Here is a 24,614-nt window from a genome sequence, read left to right on the forward strand (position 1 = left end):
GCCGCGCTTGGATATAGAGCAACAGCCAAACATTCCCTGCGGATTAACGGTACACACACGTGCACTCCAGCGCCACGGGATCTGTCGCGTGCCTTGATCGCGGTCCTGCAAACTGAGCCCCGCCAGCTGCAGCCAGCAGGCGCAGGGCTGCACCGCCCACTGAGAAGGTGGAGGTGGGACACATATTCAAAGGGCGGACTGCCTCCTGTCTCGGTCCAGGATGCCACCGCTAGTCTGGGCCCACCGTGTCAGGCGCGTCCCTGAGACTTGCCAAGCGGCACGTTCCGCGAGCCCCTGGCTCTCTGGCTGCTGTGCCTCCTGCCACCTGCAATCCAGGTGCTGTCCCGCCCCGCCCGCTCCGCCCTCTCCCAGTGGTGTACAGATCTTCGCCAATCCCCGCCTCCTGCAGACTTTTCTCTGCATCTGGGAAACCCACTAAAGTGGGTTACTTTGCAGCTGCTCCTTAGGAAGGCCTGAGCATCAGAATGTTCGCAGATCTACAGGTACTACGTCGTGCTGAGGACTCCCTGAGCATATAAAAGCCACGCATGTTGGTGAAAGAAGGACTGGCTCCCCACCTGCCTGTCCCTTCCAGGGCATGGCGGAATAGTGCAGGCCTTTTCCCATTGGACCTCCCTCCTGCGGGAGGCCCCTTGCCTCTGGGGCTGCAGGACTGGCAGATTCTATTACCCGTTCTTCTTGTCTATGTCATTGACATGACAGCCCCCACGAACCAGGAGACACCTTACTCCTTTGACATCACCATGCCTGGCAGCTTTATGGATACTCCCTATGGGGTTCTATCCATCAACTTTAGGCCTGGCTGAGATCGCGGCAAATGTCTCCCGCCTAGAGGTCATCCTTGGGTGTCAGAGGCCTTGTCCCTTCCCCTGGGCTTTTCTCTGCTTCTGGAACCCAGTACTAGGGCTTATGGACCCACCAACTAAAGTCTGTGCACAGCATGCTAACGGGGGCCTGCTAGGCTTGGGCATAGAACAAGAGCCAAAGAGTTTGTGCAGATTAACTGTACACACACGTGCACAGCCGCGAAGGGGATCTGTCGCGGGCGTGATCATGCTTCTGGAAGCTGAGAGCACCAGCTGCAGCCAGCAGGCCTGTGGCTCTGCTGCGCAGTGAGAAGGTGGAGGTAGGACACCTAGTCAAAGGGGTGAAGAGCCACCTGCCTAGATCCAGGCTGCCACCGCGAGTCCACGCCCACTGCCACAGGCACGCCCCTGAGACCTGTCAAGAGGCGCGCTCCCGCGCCCCCCTGGCCCTCTGGCTGCTTCTCCTCCTGCCACCTGCCATCCAGATGCGGCCCCGCCCCTCCCTGCCCCGCCCTCTCCCTGCAGTGTGCAGATCTTCTCTGCTCCCCGCCCTCTGCAGGCTTTTCACACACACACACACACACACGTGCACACAAGCCCCACGGGATTTGTAGCATGCTGTGATCGCGCTCCTGGAAGCTGAGCCTCCCCAGCTCAAGCAGGCAAGCCTGCGGTGCTACCGACCAGTGAGAAGGTGGAGGTGGGACACCTAGTCAAAGGGGCAGACTGCCACCTGCCTAGGTCCAGGCTGCCACTGCTAGTCCACGCTCACCTGGTCAGGCACACCCCTGAGATCTGTCAAGCAGCGCGCTCCCGCGCCCCCCTGGCGGCTTTTCCCTGTACACCCTGCCTTGGAGGTGCGGCCCCGCCCCGCCCCGCCCCACCCTCTCCCAGCGGAGTGCGGATCTTCACCAACCCCGCCTCCTGCAGACTTCTCCTGCACTTCGGAAGCCCGCTAAAGTGGGTTACTTTGCAGCTGCTCCTTAGCAAGGCCTGGGCATCAGAATGTTCCCAGGTATACAGGTACTGAGACGCGCTGAGGACCCCCTGAGCATATGAAAGCCACTCATGTTGGTGAAAGAAGGCCTGGCCACACACCTGCCTGTCCCACCCAGGGCATGGCCGGGATAGTGCAGGCCATTTCCCATCAGATCTGCCTCCTCCTTTAGGCCCCTTGCCTTGGGGCTACAGGACTCGCAGAGTCTATTACCTGTTCTTCTTGTCTATGTCATTGACATGACAGCTGCCACGAACCAGGAGACGCCTTATTCTTTTGACATCACCTTGCCTGGCAGCTTTATGGATTCTCCCGATTGGGTTGTATGCATCAACTTTAGGCCTGGCGCCCAACGCCTCAAATGTCTCCCGACTAGAGGTCATCCTCGGGCGTCAGAGGCCTTGTCCCTTCCCCTGGGCTTTCTCAGCGTCTGGAAGCCAGTACTGGGGTTTATGGACGGGCCAACTAAAATCTGTGCACAGCCTGAGAACAGGGTGCGCCGCGCTTGGATATAGAGCAACAGCCAAACATTCCCTGCGGATTAACGGTACACACACGTGCACTCCAGCGCCACGGGATCTGTCGCGTGCCTTGATCGCGGTCCTGCAAACTGAGCCCCGCCAGCTGCAGCCAGCAGGCGCAGGGCTGCACCGCCCACTGAGAAGGTGGAGGTGGGACACATATTCAAAGGGCGGACTGCCTCCTGTCTAGGTCCAGGCTGCCACCGCTAGTCCTGGCCCACCGTGTCAGGTAGGTCCCTGAGACCTGCCAAGAGGCACGTTCTGGCGCGGCCCTGGCTCTCTGGCTGCTGTGTCTCCTGCCACCTGCAATCCAGGTGCGGCCCGCCCCCGCCCGCCCCGCCCTCTCCCAGTGGTGTACAGATCTTCGCCAATCCCCGCCTCCTGCAGACTTTTCTCTGCATCTGGGAAACCCACTAAAGTGGGTTACTTTGCAGCTGCTCCTTAGGAAGGCCTGAGCATCAGAATGTTCGCAGATCTACAGGTACTACGTCGTGCTGAGGACTCCCTGAGCATATAAAAGCCACGCATGTTGGTGAAAGAAGGACTGGCTCCCCACCTGCCTGTCCCTTCCAGGGCATGGCGGAATAGTGCAGGCCTTTTCCCATTGGACCTCCCTCCTGCGGGAGGCCCCTTGCCTCTGGGGCTGCAGGACTGGCAGATTCTATTACCCGTTCTTCTTGTCTATGTCATTGACATGACAGCCCCCACGAACCAGGAGACACCTTACTCCTTTGACATCACCATGCCTGGCAGCTTTATGGATACTCCCTATGGGGTTCTATCCATCAACTTTAGGCCTGGCTGAGATCGCGGCAAATGTCTCCCGCCTAGAGGTCATCCTTGGGTGTCAGAGGCCTTGTCCCTTCCCCTGGGCTTTTCTCTGCTTCTGGAACCCAGTACTAGGGCTTATGGACCCACCAACTAAAGTCTGTGCACAGCATGCTAACGGGGGCCTGCTAGGCTTGGGCATAGAACAAGAGCCAAAGAGTTTGTGCAGATTAACTGTACACACACGTGCACAGCCGCGAAGGGGATCTGTCGCGGGCGTGATCATGCTTCTGGAAGCTGAGAGCACCAGCTGCAGCCAGCAGGCCTGTGGCTCTGCTGCGCAGTGAGAAGGTGGAGGTAGGACACCTAGTCAAAGGGGTGAAGAGCCACCTGCCTAGATCCAGGCTGCCACCGCGAGTCCACGCCCACTGCCACAGGCACGCCCCTGAGACCTGTCAAGAGGCGCGCTCCCGCGCCCCCCTGGCCCTCTGGCTGCTTCTCCTCCTGCCACCTGCCATCCAGATGCGGCCCCGCCCCTCCCTGCCCCGCCCTCTCCCTGCAGTGTGCAGATCTTCTCTGCTCCCCGCCCTCTGCAGGCTTTTCACACACACACACACACACACACACACACACACACACACACACACGTGCACACAAGCCCCACGGGATTTGTAGCATGCTGTGATCGCGCTCCTGGAAGCTGAGCCTCCCCAGCTCAAGCAGGCAAGCCTGCGGTGCTACCGACCAGTGAGAAGGTGGAGGTGGGACACCTAGTCAAAGGGGCAGACTGCCACCTGCCTAGGTCCAGGCTGCCACTGCTAGTCCACGCTCACCTGGTCAGGCACACCCCTGAGATCTGTCAAGCAGCGCGCTCCCGCGCCCCCCTGGCGGCTTTTCCCTGTACACCCTGCCTTGGAGGTGCGGCCCCGCCCCGCCCCGCCCCACCCTCTCCCAGCGGAGTGCGGATCTTCACCAACCCCGCCTCCTGCAGACTTCTCCTGCACTTCGGAAGCCCGCTAAAGTGGGTTACTTTGCAGCTGCTCCTTAGCAAGGCCTGGGCATCAGAATGTTCCCAGGTATACAGGTACTGAGACGCGCTGAGGACCCCCTGAGCATATGAAAGCCACTCATGTTGGTGAAAGAAGGCCTGGCCACACACCTGCCTGTCCCACCCAGGGCATGGCCGGGATAGTGCAGGCCATTTCCCATCAGATCTGCCTCCTCCTTTAGGCCCCTTGCCTTGGGGCTACAGGACTCGCAGAGTCTATTACCTGTTCTTCTTGTCTATGTCATTGACATGACAGCTGCCACGAACCAGGAGACGCCTTATTCTTTTGACATCACCTTGCCTGGCAGCTTTATGGATTCTCCCGATTGGGTTGTATGCATCAACTTTAGGCCTGGCGCCCAACGCCTCAAATGTCTCCCGACTAGAGGTCATCCTCGGGCGTCAGAGGCCTTGTCCCTTCCCCTGGGCTTTCTCAGCGTCTGGAAGCCAGTACTGGGGTTTATGGACGGGCCAACTAAAATCTGTGCACAGCCTGAGAACAGGGTGCGCCGCGCTTGGATATAGAGCAACAGCCAAACATTCCCTGCGGATTAACGGTACACACACGTGCACTCCAGCGCCACGGGATCTGTCGCGTGCCTTGATCGCGGTCCTGCAAACTGAGCCCCGCCAGCTGCAGCCAGCAGGCGCAGGGCTGCACCGCCCACTGAGAAGGTGGAGGTGGGACACATATTCAAAGGGCGGACTGCCTCCTGTCTAGGTCCAGGCTGCCACCGCTAGTCCTGGCCCACCGTGTCAGGTAGGTCCCTGAGACCTGCCAAGAGGCACGTTCTGGCGCGGCCCTGGCTCTCTGGCTGCTGTGTCTCCTGCCACCTGCAATCCAGGTGCGGCCCGCCCCCGCCCGCCCCGCCCTCTCCCAGTGGTGTACAGATCTTCGCCAATCCCCGCCTCCTGCAGACTTTTCTCTGCATCTGGGAAACCCACTAAAGTGGGTTACTTTGCAGCTGCTCCTTAGGAAGGCCTGAGCATCAGAATGTTCGCAGATCTACAGGTACTACGTCGTGCTGAGGACTCCCTGAGCATATAAAAGCCACGCATGTTGGTGAAAGAAGGACTGGCTCCCCACCTGCCTGTCCCTTCCAGGGCATGGCGGAATAGTGCAGGCCTTTTCCCATTGGACCTCCCTCCTGCGGGAGGCCCCTTGCCTCTGGGGCTGCAGGACTGGCAGATTCTATTACCCGTTCTTCTTGTCTATGTCATTGACATGACAGCCCCCACGAACCAGGAGACACCTTACTCCTTTGACATCACCATGCCTGGCAGCTTTATGGATACTCCCTATGGGGTTCTATCCATCAACTTTAGGCCTGGCTGAGATCGCGGCAAATGTCTCCCGCCTAGAGGTCATCCTTGGGTGTCAGAGGCCTTGTCCCTTCCCCTGGGCTTTTCTCTGCTTCTGGAACCCAGTACTGGGGCTTATGGACCCACCAACTAAAGTCTGTGCACAGCATGCTAACGGGGGCCTGCTAGGCTTGGGCATAGAACAAGAGCCAAAGAGTTTGTGCAGATTAACTCTACACACATGTTTACAGCCTCGACAGGGTTTCCCTCTCTCTCTTTCTCTCTCTTTCTCTCTCTCACACACACACGCACACACACACACACACACACACGTGCACTTCAGCCCCACGGGATTTGTAGCATGCCATAATCGTGCTCCTGGAAGCTGAGCCTGGTCAGCTCCAGCCAACCAACCTGCAGGACTGGCAGATGCTATTACCTGTTCTTCTTGTTTATGTCATTGATATGACAGCCCCCACGAACCAGGAGACCCTTTACTCCTTCTGAACTCAGTACTGGTGTTTATGGACGAACCAACTAATGTCTGTGCATAGCGTGTGAACAGGGGCAGGCCATGATTGGCCATATAGCAATAGCCAAACAGTACCTGGTGATTAATGGTACACACACGTGCACACTAACACCATGGGATCTGTTGCATGCCATGATTCCGCTCCTTGAAGCTGAGCTGGGCTCGCTGCAGCCAGCAGGTGTGTGGCTCTACAGCCCAGGGAGAAGGTGGAGGTGGAACTCCTAGTCAAAGGGTGGACTGCCACCTGCCTAGGTCCCGGCTGCCACTACTAGTCCAAGCCCACCATATCATGTTTGCCCCAGGACCTGTCATCAAACCCTCCCCCCATCCCCTTCCTTCTTCCTCAATGCCTGTTTTCCTTGGAAATGTGGGATAGTGTTACCCTAGTCTGGGTGTGGCTCAGTGGCAGGCCATGGCCAGGACTGTGGAGGCCTAGGTGTTTGCCCTTTCTTAGGGACATAGTTCTCTTGTTATGGTTGTTTAGTGGTATAGCATCGCTAGGGGTGTGGAAGCATAGGTGCCATTGTAGGGCTGGTACTCTGTGACCCTGGCCTGGTGTGTCTCAGTGATAGGGCATGGCCAGGTCTGTGTACGACTGGGTTCCTTCCCATTACTGTGGACACTTTGCCTTGGGCTGGGTATGGCTCAGTTTTAGGTCCAGGGGTCCATCCCACGGCTGGGGACACTGTTTCCCTGGGCTGGTTGTGCAACAGTGGTTGGACATGGCTAGGCATATGGAGGCCTGGGTTCCATCCCTGACTTGGACACTGTTGCCCTGGGCTTGTATGTGTCTTGCTGGTAGGACATGTCCAGGCATGGGGCATCCTGAGTTTCTTCTCTGTACTGGGAACACTGTTGTCCTGGGCTAGGTGTGGTTTAGTGGTATAGCATGGACAGGCATATGGAGGTCTGATTTCTATCACAGGAGTGCAGACACTGTTGTCCTGGACATGGTGTGACTCAGGGTAGGGCAGTGGTCCAGCATGTGTAGGTATGGGTTCCATTGCAGTAGTTGAACCGCTGTTGCCCTGTGGTGGGTGTGGCTCTGTAGTATGGCATGGCCATGTGTGTTCAGGCCAGGGTTCCATCCCTGTTGCCCTGGTATTTGGTGTGGCTCAGTGGTAGGGCATGGCCAGGTGTGTACAGGCCATGGTTCAAACCCAGGACTGGGGACACTGTTTTTTGGGATGGGTTGTAGCTCAGTAGAGCATGGCCAGGCATGTGGAGGCCTGGGTTCCATTCAGGACTGGGGACATGCCCTGGACTGGGCATGACTCAGTGGTAAGGAATGGGCAGGCATGTGCAGGCCTGGGTTCCATTCCAGGACTCAGGACACTGGTTTTCTAGCTTGATGTGACTCAGTGGAAGGGCAGTGACCAGGCTTGTGGAGGCCTGTGTTCCATCAAAGTACTGGGACCTCTGTTGCCATGATCTGGGGCGTGGCTCAGTTGTAGGGCATGACCATTCATTTGCAGGCCTGGGTTCCAGTGGCAATCAGTCTAATACAGTCCCTGGGTTGGAGGCACCGTTGGTACACTGAGTACACCAGGGAGGACAGGTAGGGGCAACTGCTGGGGATCAGACCTGAGGTCAGTGCCCACGCCCACAGGGAGGTGGCACAGTGGCTGCATGAGGACTGCTTAGACATGGAGGTCCTTTGAAACACAGCATGGCTTCAGGGGCCTCAGTGGGCACCACAGGTTTCTCAGGAGATGGGGACATGTTCATCCGACACTCTGGGACATCTAGACCCTCTGTGACTGGATGGAGCTGGACAGGGCTGGAGACCATCACTCTACATAATGTAAGCCAACCCAAAACCAAAGGCGAAGACTCTCTGATTCAGGAGTGTGGGTTGGGGAGGGGAAGATTCACTGTATTAGACAAAGGAGGATCGGGGAGGGGATGGGAATGGGAAAGACAGCTAGGGAATGGGACTCACTTTCCTGGTTCCTATAGGAACACAGGCCAATGAAACTCCCCGTCATGGAACTCCCCAAAGTGGGAAGGAATACCCATGTATGACTTTTGCTCCAAAATGTGCCCTACTGTCCTGTATGCCTAAAAGGAGCAAATAAAAACCAATTGATTAAAAAGTGAAAAGGAGAAAAGTGCCAGTCAGTCATTGACATGGGATTTCCCTGCCCCCAGCATGTCCAGATGTCCCCTCTGCACAGTGCTGTCACCACCCCCTCTTAAATGCCATGTAACTGGGCAGCCGCTTCCACCAGCCAAGAGATTCAACCAGTGCCAAGGGCATGGGGTCCCTGGGGGTGAAGTGACCAGGCTCCATGGCAGGGCCATTGCAGCCTGGGAGGAGACCCCCTCCTGGCCCCCTGAACTCCTGACCCAAAAGACCCCTTTCTGACCCACTGTACTCCTGACTCAGAGAACCCCTTCCTGGCCCGCTGCACTCCTGATCCAGAGGACTCCCTCCTGCCTCACCACACTCCTGATACTGCAGCAGGTGAGACACCATGCAAACCAGTCAGGGGATCCTTCACAGACAGGAGAGACTGGCCTGACAGGTTCTCCAGGGCAGCAGCCTTAACTACAGTGCCCCATGCAGTCAGCCTGAAAATGAGGACATTCCAATGTTAGGAGTCCAAATGTCCTCTGTGAAGACACCATTCTCCCTCTACTCCAAACATCTGCCCAAGTGCAAGGGAGCTCACTCACACACACACATGCCGAGAAACACACACATTCATACGTGCACACACAGGCACAAACACAGACATATGCACACACAGAGATGCCTACATGCTCATGCAGAGACATATTCCAAACATGCATGCACAGACACATACAGATACACACATGCAGAGACATGCACACTCATGTATGCACACACAGACATGAACACATGTGGACACACATGCATGTAGAAACACACACACAGGTCTCTACGCATTTTATTGGAGCAAGAAGCAGAGGCAAGTCTATTTCAAGAATATTTCCTTTTGTGTTTTCTTGAAGAATAAAAACTCCAGGGAAAGTGTAATTTTTTCATGAGATTTCTGCCCAGCAGTGGAATTCTGAAAAACTAGAATTTAAAAAGTGCAAGTTTTCTGATCTAGAAGGCTATTTTCATAGCCTCCTTTTCTTCACTATTAAGGGTGAGTAGGAGGAGGGCAGCCTCCAGAAACCTGGCCGTGGAATGGAGGCTTGAGACAGTGAGGTACATGGCCAGTTGAGCGTCCTCTTCTCGGGGCCTCTCAATGTTCCCTGTGCACCCCAGCCCACAGGCACTATCATCACCACCCTGTTTTGCAGATTTAACTCAGAGGCTTCCTGAGAGCTTCAGGGAATGAGGGATCAGAAGGAGTGGACCTGGGGCTGCCAGGGCTTTGTGCTGGTGGAGTTAGGACAACAGGTGGTTAAGAAACACTAATTCAATGTCAAGTGCATGGTTTAGAATGAGGACACCAGGACTGGGAGAGCTGAGTCGGTGGCTCAGGGCCAGACTCCACAGACAGAGGGATGCAGGAGGCCTGTTGGCCTGGTGTATCCAGCGAGGGTGCCGGAGCTTTCTCGAGGTCCACTCCTAGAACTTCCCTGCATCTGGCAAGCGCTCCAGGACAGTTTGGCCAAGCAGGCAGGGGCAGGCCTTGGTCAGCTGCTGGGAGTGGAAGTGGGTGCCAGCAACATCAACATGGCAGTGTCTCTGCCAGGAATCCTGGAGGGCAAGTGATGGAGATGCAACTAGGCATTCGGTGAAACCGGATTTGTAGGCTTTAGCACCTAAGGAAGGAATGGCAGGTCGGGTGGGCCTGCAGACGCCAGGAACAGTCCTTGCTTTTCACAGGCCCTCTTAGAGTGGCTCCCTCGGTGTCCTGAGTGGTCCCCTGCCCCTCACTTGTGCTGCTTGGTGTTCTACTGCACTGAAGGCACCTCCAAGTGTGTGTCCCTGGAGGCTCATACTCAGGGAGGCAGGAGAACTCCTCCAATGCTCCAAGGAGAGGTCTTGGGAACGGGAGCTGGCCAGGGTGGAGGACGGGGGCGCTTGCAGTGATGGGTACTGGGACTGGCAGCTTTCTGGGGGACAATGTGGCCAGTGGCCTGGAGGGATCAAGAGGATCTGTTCCCTGAGTAAGGGGCAAAGAGGGACATGCAGCAGGCCATGGATGCTGCCCACCCACACTCCCATCTGAAGCAAGGGTTCAGAAGCTCAGGCTGCTGCCCTGCCAAGCCTGGCCCTCCTTGCCTTGGGATATGCCCTGGGATATGCCTGGGAGATCCGGCTCTTGATGACACCATATTCTGTGCCCAACCTCCATCTGGGTCAGAATTAAACAGCCCATGGCAAAAAGGCCTAGGCCCTTGTAGGGCAGCTCCTCCAGATAGAATTTAAGTTCAACCTGTTTCTCTTAGCAAAACAGGGCTGTGGGAAATGCACCATTTTATTAAGAATAGCCTTTTAATTAATCTGATTTTGAATAATATTTTTAGATTTTCGATGACTATGTTACAATACTTATTATGTATGTGGCACCTTGGGTATAGTACTTCCTAAATTATTCCAATTTTTGCCAAGAAAAGGGAATTTTTGCCCAAGGAGTATCAATAATACCGCATTGTTAATTTTATTGGGGTCTCAAGAATCTAAAAGCTCAAAAGAGTATAGTAAAGGCCCTCGCCCTTGCCATCTGGGAGGGCACCCCTTACTCTCTTTTCCATAAATCCAATGCAGAAAGACACAAAGCATCCACAGCTGAAACCTACCAAGGTTGGCTTTGTGCTTTTGAACGGCCACGGTGACACTCACTGGCCCAATTTCGAGCTGCAGGGTTGAGGAACGGCAGCTCTGGGGAACCCCATGCTGGGTCCTGCAGAATCACACAGTCACGTGCAACTGTGCCATCAAGGTGCCAACCAGGCCCTGGCAGAGCTTCCACAAGGCCGTATCCAGGTCAGCTTTCACCAGCCGCAGCTCAGGAGCCAGCCCACCCCCCACAGCCCTGCCCGTCTTCCTAGTAAAATGCCTCTGAGTGGAAAAAGCAAGAAGCTGCTGGCAAAGCGGCCTTCTCTTTGGCATCCTAAGATGAAGCAAGTCGCTGGGCTTTGTGGGCACAAGTCTCAGGGCAGGTCTGCGGCTGAAGGCACCTGACCACTGTAGCCGGTTCTCACCATCTCCATTGCTGACTAGGGTTTGGAGAAAGAATCTGCAGCAGTATTTGGAAAGCATCTCTTTGGGGGGTCTCTCTGAAATCTTCATAAGCCAGAGCACAGGGGTCGTGTGGCCTGGCTCACAGGAGGGTGGTGACAGCTACCCCACCCTCGTCAACAAGGCCTGTGCTGTTACCTGGTGTGAACCCAGCCCCAGGTGCTGTACGGAGACCAGGTTGGCCAGAGAGAAAGATCATATGGATGGTCAGTGACACCAACCATGAAGCCACCCATAAGTGTGAGCGCTGGATGGGACTCTGGCGTGCTCTCCAGAGGCTTCCTCCTGGTGTCTCATGGAGTGAGCTTCACAGAGCAGCACAAATTTGCTTTCCAGAGAGGAGTCGCCAGACAACCACTCCACATGGGCTCAAAGCAAAAGACTGTGAGCAAGGTCTGGAGATTGTGGATTACACAGGAGAAGCAGTGATGTCTGCCATGACGTGACAACCCAGGGACTCTTGGGCGTTGCTCTGGACGTGATCACTAGCTAGCACTGTTCCAATATGATTGCTATGATGGCAGCTGCCAGGCGGGCAGGGAAGGTGGTTTTGCATGGGAGTGGAGAGGGCAGTGGCTGCTGGGGCATCACTTTGAAGAAGGGGCCTGAGGCTCAGCAGGAGCCCACATGGCCTAGCAGAGCAGCACTGTGTTGCAGGCCTGGAAGTCACCTCAGCAGTGCCACCTGCCTGTTTTCCCAGCGTGAAGACAGAGGTGGGATGCTTCCTCACCTTTGAACACGACAGGTGTCTGACCTTTTTTTCCTGCTGCAGCCCAGGCTACCAGAGACTTTTTCTCCTGGCCGTGTGCGGAAGGAGCGAGGGGGTCATGGAGGTGCATGTATGGGAACCTACCTGGACAGAGGGTCAGCCCAGACTTTCTTTAAAGGGCCAGCCGGCAAATATTTTAGATGTTGTTGGAGCAAGAGTCCACTGGAGCTATGTTGTTCTGTGGTGGGGTGAAGGGGCAGCAGCCAGAGACCACTGGCACTCAGATGGGCACAGTGTATGGGAACCCTCATCCATGCTGTGAGAGATGCAGGCAGCACACATTTGCCTACGAGTGGGGCTCAGGATTTCTGCCTGGGAAGGCCTCTAGTCACACACCTGGAAAGTTCCTTCTGAAGGGACCAAGAACCCTGCAGCACTGAGACCTACACATTCCTTTCAACTCCCAGTAATGCAATCCCAGACGCCCCCTGTGCCAAGAGCCTGGGGTCTACCAAGTGCATTTCCAGAGCCACACACCCCAAAGACCACATCTTGTGCTTCCCTCTGTTGAGAAAGAAGCCCTCTGAAGCCCTGTAAAGCAAGCCTGTCTCCAGGCAACACTTGGTATCAGTGCTGCCAGCCCTGGGGGAAGGTATCCATGAACAGAGGCCAGGGCTTGGAAGAGCAGAGCAAGGGACATCTGAGTCCTGAACAGAAAACGCTGCAAAATGGGAGAGGAAATAACCAGAGAGATGGAGCGGGTTGCACTGCTGGCACATGAGGTCTGGGCTGGCGGAGAACCTGGGAGGCATCCTGGGAGGGGCGGGCAGCTTGAGAAGACACTGCAGGGACTGGCTGAGCAGGGATGGCCATGTGTGGGAAGAACTTCAGGTGAAGGAAGCAGAAGACTGGCAGGCTCCCCTGAGCACCCCCCGGCCACTGCTCAGAAGGCATGGTGCAGACAGACCCCTGTGAGAAGCCCCACTGCCAAGGCAGATTCTGTGCAGCCCAGGGTGGAATCCCTCCACACCTTCACCCACCTCTTGAGGCTGTGGTTGGTTATCACATAGACCTCCTCGTGAAGGGGCAGCCCTGGGGCACCGGGAGAAGGGTGTCCGGGGTCATCATCATTCAGGCCACCTCATCAGGAACTTGGCTTTTACCAGGTTCAGCACTCTGTGTAGCAAAGGCTGGGAGGCAGGAAGGAATAGGCTACCAGCAAATTTGGCTTGACCTTTACCCAGGAGCTAGACATCTGAACTTCTCTCCTTTGGTAGGGGAGGCAAATCCACCAGCTGCAGAGAATTCCAGAAAATGGAAACAGAGATATGAGGGGACAGATGTGTTCTCTGGTTGTCACATAGAAAGGTCATGATGGGCAGTAGGTAGGGCAGAGCGTGCCATCGGCTGTCCCAAGAAGGCACCAGGATCATAATGAGCTGAGCCTCCTCCTCTCTAGACGGCCAAAGTTTGGCCAGGTGGGAAGTGGCCACTGGCAGTGTGCGCCTCCCCGACCCATTACCCACTGCCCCACTCCCCTTGGGAGGAGAAAACCTGGCTGGTCTCATCCAGCTGGCAAGGGGTAGGACCTGGGACCCTACAGGTACATCAGAGACTCTCAGTAACATGGCTTTGAATTCTGGGGCATGGGCACCCTGTGCTCTGTGCGTGAAGCTCAGAAGAGGGGTGAGGAGGGAGAATCCAGAGATGGCATCAGCCTCTTCAGGAATCCTCACCTGTAGTCGGAACCTCTGGAGTTCCAGTACCAGGACAGCATGTGCTGGTGCTGGTGAAGCAGGTTGAATTAGGGTCCTGCTGATCACAGGCTTTCCTTCACTTTCTGGATCCCCAGGACCCCCGGCCATGCAAGAGAACTCCACCCTTTCCTCAAAGGGATCTGATTTCTGGACAGCACTTCCTAGTTCACAGATCAGACAGACTCACTGCCCTTGGCTGTGCCCCCAGAGGACAAAGGGGAGAATCCAACTTCCAGGCTCGCTTTCCTCCCTGGGCCCCTCCCTGCTCCCGACCAGACCCTTCCTCTCTGCCCTGGTGCTCCTTTGGAATGACTTCCCCTCCCCCAGTCTGGGTTCCAAAAGCAGGTCAGATGCCAGCTGTGAGATTCCCATAATCCTCTGCAGCTCTCTGGCATTACCGGGACAGAGCGAAGGAGCCTGGAAGTGAGTGAGTGTGAGTGTGTGTGTGTGTGTGTGTGTGTGTGTGTGTGTGTGTGTGTGATGCACGCCAGTGTTCAGGGGGCAGAGAACCGTGTGTGGACTCATGAATATCTGTGAGGCACGTGTGTGAGCATGCACACAAGTTTCTGGGATCTGCTCCACCTGGGGCAGACAGACAGGCTCTGAAAACAGGAAACAGGCAGGACTTAGAAATGCAACTGTTCCCCAGAAAGAAACAGTGTATTTCACCCTCCTTTAATACAAGTATAGCCCAAAAGTTTGAAGAGAAGGGGAAAGGCATAATTTTTTTTTTTTTTTTAATGCTGGAAAATACTTTAAACAAGGTGTTTGGAAATCTGCACTTGGCCTACAGAAAAGGATCTGCAGTTCTCAGGGGTCCTCCAGCTGAAATCCCTGAGTCCTACAGGGTGTGTTCTAAGGCAGACTGGAGATGGCATTGCCATCAAAGAGCCATTCAGTTCCAAGTGGCATTGCCAGTGGTCTGATTTAGAAAAAGCCCCTGGGAACCAGGTATCGCATTGACCGGAGAGCACCAATGATCCCTCGTATGGTGAGGACGGGTCCCTGGGCTACTGGAATTGTAAGCAAGCTTTTGCTTGAAGAAAGTGTAGCGTAGGACCCCGTTAGCTTCTCATGCCCTGAGAGTTCTTACAGATGTGCCAACTCAGGAAAAGCACAGCAGACCATTGGCAGCTGTGCCTGGAGAACTACCATGCCAGGAAACAGCTCTGCCCAGCTCCACCCACCCCAGGGCTGGAGGGACAGCCGGGATCCTGAACTGTCCTGCCCACATGGTAGGAATCATGCCAGGTCCCCTCTGTCAGAAGCGCGAGGATCCAGAAACATGCTGTCTCATGACTACTTCAAAGTACCGGACTGTTGGGCAGAGTCTGCAGTCCCACCGCCAACCTTGCACTCCTCCCCAAGGCAATGTCAAGATGCCTCTCTAATAAAGGAGGAGAAATTTGCAACATCCTGGATAGCCAGCTGGGGCCATGGCCTTGGCAGAACAAACCCTGGAACTCCACCTGGTCACAGACCAGCCTCAGGGCTAGTTTCACCATATGTTGCTTACAGCGCAAGATTTCCAAGGCCCAGGACTGAGCAGTTACCTGCTCAAATCAAACAGGTCATCTCTAAAATCCAATTGCTTTTAACATGAATGAATTGCAGAAATAGGTGGTGAGTGGGAATGCAGCAGGATTGTCCCGGGTTGCTGCTCCTGCTCTACCCAGAACTTCTCCCCAGAAGACAAGATGGTGGGCATCTGTCCAGGGGCTGACCCTGTGCCAGGCAGGATTCCTAGTGCTTTCTGTCCTCCCCACGGGTTGGATTCTGTTACCATCCCCACTACTCAGAAGAGGCAGAGAGAGACCAAGAAAATCACAGAGGACTTCCTGCTTCTTCACAGAGGTGCCAGGTTTCAAACCCTGGTGCTCTGGACCACAACCCATGCTAACTACCTTCCAGGTTAGAAACGCAGATCCAAGCAACCTTTTGAAGTCAAACAGGGGAAAGATAAACCCAAGACACTTGATGGCATCAGAAAGGGGCACCTTCCAGCCAGAGGCTATCATTGGAATTAGACCATAGGGCAGACTGGACAGTTTGCAGAAGGCTCACTTTATTGTACAGATTCCTACTCTTTCAAAAACCGCCAAAGTTAGAGCAGAGAGAAGCAAAGGAAGGTGGATGTAGCAAGAAGAAGGGGCACAGATGAGTGTGGACTGCCCCAAGCAAGCCAGGGCAGTAGGACAGTCCCCGGCTTGATGCTCTTCCCCAGAGGTGGAAGGGAAAGTAAAGGTCTGGGCTTGCACTGGGGACACAGATGGCTGACTTATATGGTGCTGGGAGCCTCCGGGGAGCCCCACCCTCTGACCTGAGATGCAGACTTGACCAGCCTCTCCTCAGTTTTACCTTAAGGAGCACACACCTGTTAGGTGCTTAAGTTGGGGCCCCGGGAACCTGAGCAAGCACTGGGCAGCCCCATGCCCTTCCAGATCCTAAGTCCCGGGGAAGTTGTGCACCCAGGCCCTCAGGCCCTCTTTCTGGTTGTGCACCTCCTATGTACAGGTAGGGTAGGACAGGGTACAATTTGACAGAGCTATTGTGGAGTGTCAGTTGGATGGTTGGTAATGTGTTTATGCTGAGACTAGTGACTGAGACTCCATTTAGCTTGTTTTCTTGGAGTAGGGAAAGAGCCACACCCACTCATGGTCCTTGAAGCCAACCTTGTTTCAGGAAAGTGCATCTTCATAGGATGAAGATTTAGAGGTCCTGCTGAAGGTGGCCATGGGAGTGCAAACCCACAGAAAGGAAGATATTTAGATAGTACTTGGGGAAACAGAAGTCCAAGTAGCATTCCTCTACTTCATAGGCAATCATTCCCATTTAGTGTCTGAGTGTCCGTGAGTGTTTTAAAGTGTTTAATACTTTTTGTGGCCCTGAATAAGGCAGGAGTTGTACTGAGAAATTAATTGAATTTTAAAATTTGTAATGTTTCAATCTCTCTAAGAATGGGATTCCCAGTAACAGCACATATATTTGTTCTTTTTTACTTTGGGTCTTCATCTTTCAAACCATTAAAATGTTTCAGGGAAATCTCTGCTATTTTTGAGTAAAGGGAATCAAGAGGGACATTTTAGCAGGTGGTTTCCAGGCTGAAGCACCAAGGCTTAAATTTCAAGTTAGCCATCTTAGTCTCTGATCCAGGGAGATACAATGGAGCAAAAGCAGTATATCTTTCTATCTCATGTTAGATTATTAAACTTGTTTCAATTCAGGCCACAAAGTTTATGTTGGCCACTTAGTGGATTTTTCAGTTCAGCCTTCAGGACAGAGAGGTTTGGAAAATAAACTATTCTCAGTTCTCCATCATTGTATTTGCCATGACTCTTTGAAATGAAACCAAGTGTGACTTTATTGACTGATTTATAGAATGGGAAAAGCAGAGGCAGAAAGAGGTAAACAAAAGTTTTCTTAAAATGGGAGTCATATTTTAATCCTAGGAGTCCAAACCCTCATTTAATATAGTGATATCCAAACATTCACCAGGTTTTATTACTTTAAACACTGGACTGGACTCACCCATTTTTGTTATGTATTTTTGCTCAGAAGTTCTGCAGAGACCTGATCCTGGTGATATCAGGCCACTTCAGAAAAGGGCAACAATAAATCTGATATCAAGGTAAATGCCCTCTTATCAAATTGATTTTCTTGCTCTGAATTTTGTGAAGTGCTTAGTCTTACAGTTTAACAATGCTTTCCTTGTCATCTTATTTGAAAATTTTCTCAGGAGAAATTATCTTGTGCAATTGTGTTGAATTTTTATTTTTACCTTTGTAAATATCAATGTTCCATCTACTACTTCAGGGAAGTAGGAGCTTTTGAAAATCCATAACAGCAATAAAATTATATTTGGAAAAGCATTCTTTTTGAAAAAAAATATTTTTAGATGTAGATGAACACAATACATTGATTTTATCTTATATGGTCTGGGGAGTTAACCCAGGGCCTCACAGGTAGGCAAGTGCTTCACCACTGAGCCACAACCCCAGCCCAGGAGAAGCATTCTAATAGCACAGGAAATATGAGATTTGGGAAGGATTCTTTGGGTAAGCTCACTGTGACTTGTAAATGAACTTAATTAATTATACTCAGGACTAAATAAATCTTTAATGGTTTGAATAAGTATTTATGAGTCATGTAATTTTCCTGATGCCTTATAGTTTGAATACTATAGAGAACACTGCATACATTTTTTTTTTTTCTCCTGGATGCTTTATATTTTAGTTCATAAACTTTTTGGAGAACTTTTCTCTATTTCCATCCTGGGTTCCATATTTATATTTAAACTGTGAGAACTTGTTAAAAAGGAGAAATTTAAACCTGTTTCTCAACATTTCTATTGTAAAGGTGTTGTACTTCCTTTGCTGGACCTGCCTGTTAAAAGTGTATGTACATTTCTTAATATATATGAAGACTAGATATTTTCTGCAAATTACAACTAGTTGTTGAAGCAAAAAGTCTTAAAAACCACAAGGCATAATTTGAATTTCAGAAAACTTTTACATTGTAGTGTTTTAAAATATACACTCTGAATCTTTATGTCAAACTCAGATTTCAGGTTTACAAATTTGTGTACTTAGTTACTTAAATATTTATTTTAAAAGTCTTTTGTCCCTATGAGCTACTGTAAGATAGGAAACGTGGGTATTTCTTGGAAAACTGAGAAGAGTGTTTTGATGTGAAAGACTTTTACATATATTGTGAACATGAATCAATGGGCAGAAAATAAGACATATATATAATGAAGTTTTTTAAGTAATAAGCCTGAGGTAGCTAAATATTAAGGCTGTTGGATTTCTGAAAATATGGCTTAAGTGTGCATTCTCTTTTAAAGTTCAAGAGGTAAAAGTTCCGGTGAGTTATCATAAACTAATGTCATAAATAAGTGAATAAGAACATGTAACAAATATGAAATTAGATAGCAGAATATCCCTCACTTCTTCCAGCTTTGAGCTAAGATTGGAGTTTAGATCAAAATTTGTAAAACTTTTTTTGAGGCCCAACCCATGTGTTATTAAATATATCTTTTTTAAGTTTTACCTACATTTTAGCATTCTGATGATCAGTTTTCTCTTTCAGAGGGAAATTGGGGAAAATTATTTTCTGTACTAATAATGTTACAGATTTCAGAGAGTGGTTCATAACTATAGTTAACAAATTGAATTCCTTTTATACTAATAAAACTGAATGCTTTTTTATACAATTTTTATGCAAAAAAATAATAGTGTGACAGAAATCAATATTATCAGTATTAATATATTGGTCAAAACTCTGTTGTATTTCTTTCCATGCTTTGCTCTTCCTTCCTTTCCTTTCTTCTGTGGCTTAAATACATGTTACTGGTCATGTCTCTCTCTTTCTGTTTGGTTCTTCCTCCTCCATTACCTTTCTAAAAATGTTTTACCTCTAGACTCAGTATTTCTTTTTAGAATACATTTCTTTAGGGTCTATTCTTTTCAGTCACCTGTGCCTCCATGATGACTTCTTCAGTCTTCCTGTTTTCCATTTGCTGTGTGTGGCTTCATTCATACATCTTTGTCCTACAGAATTTATTCTTGCCTTTTTGGGATGGACCAAATATATGTAATCATATGTCTTTAGCAGTCTGACATACAGGGTAAAAGAAATTTACATACTGTTTGTGACCCTATCCCATCTTAGTTACAAATTGTCCTCAACTCTCAGCTCTTGTGTTTTTCCCCCCAAGAAAATAAAAACTATGTGCAAATAAAAACCATGGAAACATTCAGAATATCACAAGTAATTATTTCAGATTTCTTAAAATGTCAGATTTTTACAAGTATGCTGAGCTACAGATGGATCAAAGTTTTACCCCATGTTATTGTGCTCAAGAAAATAATCCATTGGGCATCACAGTATTTGTGTAATAACTGACTAGAGGTAAGGAGAGTAATATTTGGAATTGTCTCTCTCATCTCTTATATTTCTCAACCCATGTGAAAATACAGGTCATTACATGGCAGAATTAGGGTTTGATTGTACATAGGAATGATTGAGAACCGTGTGTTCTTTCCCATGTGTCTTGTAGTAATGCTGAATATTACAACCATTTTATCAAATGTTTTGCTTGTTACACATAAATCTGTTTCATCCTCCCCAGAATGTCCCTGAAAGAAAAGAAGTATGTGGAGATTTTCAGCAATCCTAGAATGATGGTAATGGACTTGAAGTCTGCTCATTCTTGTGCTGTTTATTGAGTTGCAATTGTCAACATTTTCACATATTCTTTACTTTGTTTTAATTTATATAGAAGCAAAATGTGACATTGAGAAACCAACAAATGTCATAATTTTTACTTAATCATTTAGAGGTAATTTGAGGAACAGTAGACTCACATGTCATATAATCATATAAATGGTTCTGAGTGTTTCATGAATGATATATCCTGTTACATTCTATTGTCAGCTTTGACATTTTGTCCCACAACTCCTAGGGCTGTGAGTCCCTCCTCTGACTAGAGAGCAGTTTATGCTATACTAATATACATTTTTACTTTGGTAAAGGCACACTTTCCTATAGTATATTATTTTAAGTACCGTGGATTGAACTCAGGGGCACTTAACCACTGAGCCACATCCCCAGCCATTCTTGATATTTTATTTAGATACAGAGTGTCACTAATTTGTTTAGGTCCTTGCTAAGTTGCTGAGGCTGGTTTTGAACTCTCAGTCCTGCTGCCTCAGCCTCCTGAGCTGGGATTATACATGTGCACCACCACGTGAAGCTCCTATATTATTGTCAGTGGAAAAATAAACTTGTATTTGGAATCTTAACTTCATATTTCATTAAACCTGTATTCCTGGTTTTTCTGTAGTATGTCTCTCATGTTTTTTCTCCTAAACATAAAGAATAAGCACAAAGCTAAAGCAGTCATCATGAAACAATGCATAAGTATTATTTTCTGTACAAACTCTACATGAATTTATGGTTGCATTTGATACATTGTTGTATAATTGATTATATGTCCCTTTTGCTTTTCAGTATATCAAAAGAAATGTCCTCAAGACAGGGTAAAATATTTCCATTTTTATATAGAACTTTTAACTATGTATTGTATGATGTATACAATTTTAATATAATATCTTGTTTTCGAACCCATCAAGCCTGCCATTGAAGAGACAAATGAAGCAAGTAAGGCATTGGAAGTGAATGCTGTAAGGACATTTAAACCAGGTAAATTTTGCTATACAAATTTTCTGGGGAGAACTACATTAAGCCATTGAATTATAAGCAATCTTTCAGTCCTTGTTTTGTTTCCAAATTCTATGGTACGATTTCACCAAAAAATTCAAATGTTAAAGTCAGTGTCCATGATTTAAATATGATATTTTTGAGCATAGGAAAATGAATTTTTATACATTTAACCTTTGTCTTAGATGCATCTTCATTTAAACCTTTGTTAAAATTATTTTTCAGCACATTATAACTCTATATTGTATTGAGGTTTACTTTTGTCATAACTATTCATGCGTGGAATATAATTTGTTCCACTGAAGTTTTTAGTACCACTTTCCCTCCCCTAGTCCCTTCTATTGTTCTTCCTTCTCAAATCTGCTGGCCATCCATCTCTTTATATACCATGATTAAAATTTGGGTTTGTACATAGACACAGAGGTAAAATTTTTTGTGGTATATTTATATATGTGCCTAGCATAATTTAATCAACTTCTTTTATTTCAGATTTGCTCCCTTTTCCTGTGCCTCTTTTCTCTCCATATATCCTCTTCTTCTATTCCACTAATTTTCATAGACTTCTCCCCATTTTCTTCATTTGGCTCTAGCTTCTGCATATGACAGAAAAACATTCTGCCCTTGGCTTTCTGAGTCCAACTTATTTCACTTAGCATGATCTTCTCCAGATCCATCCATTTACAAACAATGCCATAATTGTTTTGTATGGCTGAGTAAAAATCTTTTGTCTATATACCACCTTTTCATCATTTGTTCATCTACTGATGTGCACATAGGCCTGTTCCATATCTTGGTTTTGTGAATTGCAGTGTTACAAAAATTGATGAGGTGGCTGTATCTATGTAGTACGCTGATTTAGTTCTTTTGAATAAAGAGTGAGGAGTGGGATAGCTGGGTGGTTCCATTCCCAGCTTTTGAGAAGTCTCCATACTGCTTTCCAGAATGATTTTATTAATTTGAAGTCCCCATCAACAATGTGTGAGTGTACATTTTTCCCCTTGTCTTCTCCAGCATTTATTATTGTTTGTATTCCTGAAAATTGCCAATCTAATTGAAGTGAGATGAAATCTCAATGTGGTTTTCACTTGGATTTCCCTGATTACTAGAGATGTTGAACATCTTCGACGTGTTTCTTGGGCATTTGTGTTTTTTTCTTTTGAGAAGTGCCCATTTAGTTCTTTGGCCCATTTATTCACTGGTTTATTTATTTTTCAGTGTTAGGCTTTTGGGGTTCTTTAAATATTCTGGATATTATTACCTTGTTGGAGGAGCAGTTGGAAAATGTTTTCTCCTATTCTGTATGCTCAGTCTTCATGCTCTAATTGTTTGCTTTGCATGCTGAATTTGATGTCATCCCACTTGTTGATTCTTGATTTTCTTTCTTGAGTTTAGGGTTTTCTTAAGTCATTTGGCAACTGAGTAAATAACTTTCAGTATTGACAGTGTCTTTTATTTCAGCAGTTGCTAAGTTTCTGGTCTAATTCCTATGTCATTGATCCACTTTGATTTATTTCTGTACAGGTTGAAAGTATTTCTTCTGGATATGGACATAGGGTTTTCTCAGCACCATTGGTTATAAGGTTTCTCTTCTCCAATGTATCTTTTTTTCACCTTTGTCAAGTATCAGGTGACTATGTGGATTTCTCTGTATGTTCTATACTATTCCATTGGTCTCATGCACGTTTTGATGCAATACTCTGATGTTTTCGCTACCTTAGGTCTGTAGTCTAATTTGATATCAGGTATTGCAATGCCTTTAGCTTCTCCCATTATGTTTTATTATTGATTTGAGTAGTCTGAATCTTTTGTTCTTCCAAATGAATTTTAGAGCTGTTATTTTCCAGTTTTGTGAAGAATGTCATTGGTTTTTGGTGAAACTGAATTGAATCTGTGTAACATTTTTTGTAGTATGTCCATTTTTACAATATTAAAACTACCCATCCAAGAACAAGAAAATTACTCCCTATTCCTTGTCCTTTCCTCCCTTCTCCTTCACTTCCTCCTTTACTTTTATACAATTCAACCAGATAGGGTATTATAGGTTTAAAAATTGTATTTTTAAATACTGTAGCACACAGAGAAAAGCAGATTTGAGTGTTCTGTTCTGAGCTAGAGATCCTATCATGTGTGTCTGGCACTTTTTATTTGGTTCCAGGAACACTTAGCAAGTAATCCATCCCCTGTTCTTTCTTATTGTTTACTTTAGAACAAGGTCTTGCTAAGTTGATTAGGATCTCCCTAAGATGCTGAGGCCAGTCTCCATCTTGTGACCCTCCTGCCTCAGTCTTCCAAGTCACTGGAATTGTAGGTATTCACCGCTACACCCAACCACTTGTTTTTCTTATAGTAATCACAGAAGCTTGAAGCTATCTGCATTATTATCTATTATTTACTGATGAAGCCACTGTTAGAGATTTTGACTGATTGTCCCATGATTCCCTAATTAAGAAGTAGCTGGCCTGTGGTTTGATGTTCTGCAAGCTTTGCTGACAAATCCATTCTCTCACTTCTGTGATAGAAAACAATGTGGCATTAAGACCAAGATGTAGATTCATACTAGATGAATTCAGAAATTCAATCTCCATTTTATGCACATTTTGATTCAGACTTTACCTGGGAAGCCTGGATATAGTGCAAGTTTGTCTTAATGTTTTCTATAGATGTGTTGGTAACCAGTACCTTTTATAGGATTGTATATTTTGGGAAAAATCAAACAGATCTGTACTTATAGGACTGTTGGTTTTAATGAACAAAAACAGGCAAGACTTAAAGAATAATTATTTTATTGGAAGTGTGAAATATTGATGTGTAGGCCAAGTTATATCACATTGTATTAATTATTTTTGGAATCTCTTTAGAATATATTTTAATTGATATCTCTATTTTTGGTTTGCTCAGTTTGGATTTCCCTTCAAGTTACAACCCCTATCTAGTTCTATCTAGACTCTTCTTTCTTTATAGTCTGTTTGCTTTTATGCGACTATAATCTTTTCTTGTTTTTTTATTGTTGTCATATTTTAGTTTCTCTTCTACTTTTTTTTTTTTTTTTTGTGTTTCTGTTGATATAGTAAAAAGTAAATCACCCCATTCTTTGAAGATCCAATTCCATGGACTTTCATCATGATGAGGTGATATGAAGTATTCTGCCAGTTTAACTCTACAGAATAAATCTGAGTTGGAAAGGACCTTATATATAATTAAATCCTGCATATAAATATGTCAGTTTGGGAAAACTGAGACAAGGAGAGGAAAAAAAACCTGAGACCCAGAGAGGATCATTTCTGTCATCACACTTCATTAGTATAAATCAACTTATACACCAACCTCATATTCTGTTTTGGTCACTGTGTTCTTCATTTTTTCCAAAATAACTGCCATGCTACTAGGGCTTTGGAGCACAGCAGTTAGGAAATGCCATCAGTTTAAGGATTTGGCTCCAATTGTCCCACAGCTGAAATTCCTTCCTGGAGCTCTTGGCTCCCAGGATGGTTGGTTCTAAGCTGTCTGTCTCAGATGGGAAATGAGATAGGGCTACATGCAAACCATCTTTAATGTTAGAGATGAGATGTGCAGAGATTAAAGATGGCTCCTGGATCAGGAATGCCTCTTGTAAACCTGTTGAGGCTCATTTTCTCCTAAGCCAAAATAATGCTAAAGATCCTGAGAAAGATAGCTGACATACAACAAAAGAGAAGTATTGAGAATGATGTCTTAAGGGCTGGATGGAAAATCAGAAGTTGTTGAATCTAAATGTATTTAGGGGCT

This window comes from Sciurus vulgaris, assembly GCF_902686455.1.
Source record: "Sciurus vulgaris genome assembly, chromosome: 4".
NCBI classification, from domain to species: domain Eukaryota; kingdom Metazoa; phylum Chordata; class Mammalia; order Rodentia; family Sciuridae; genus Sciurus; species Sciurus vulgaris.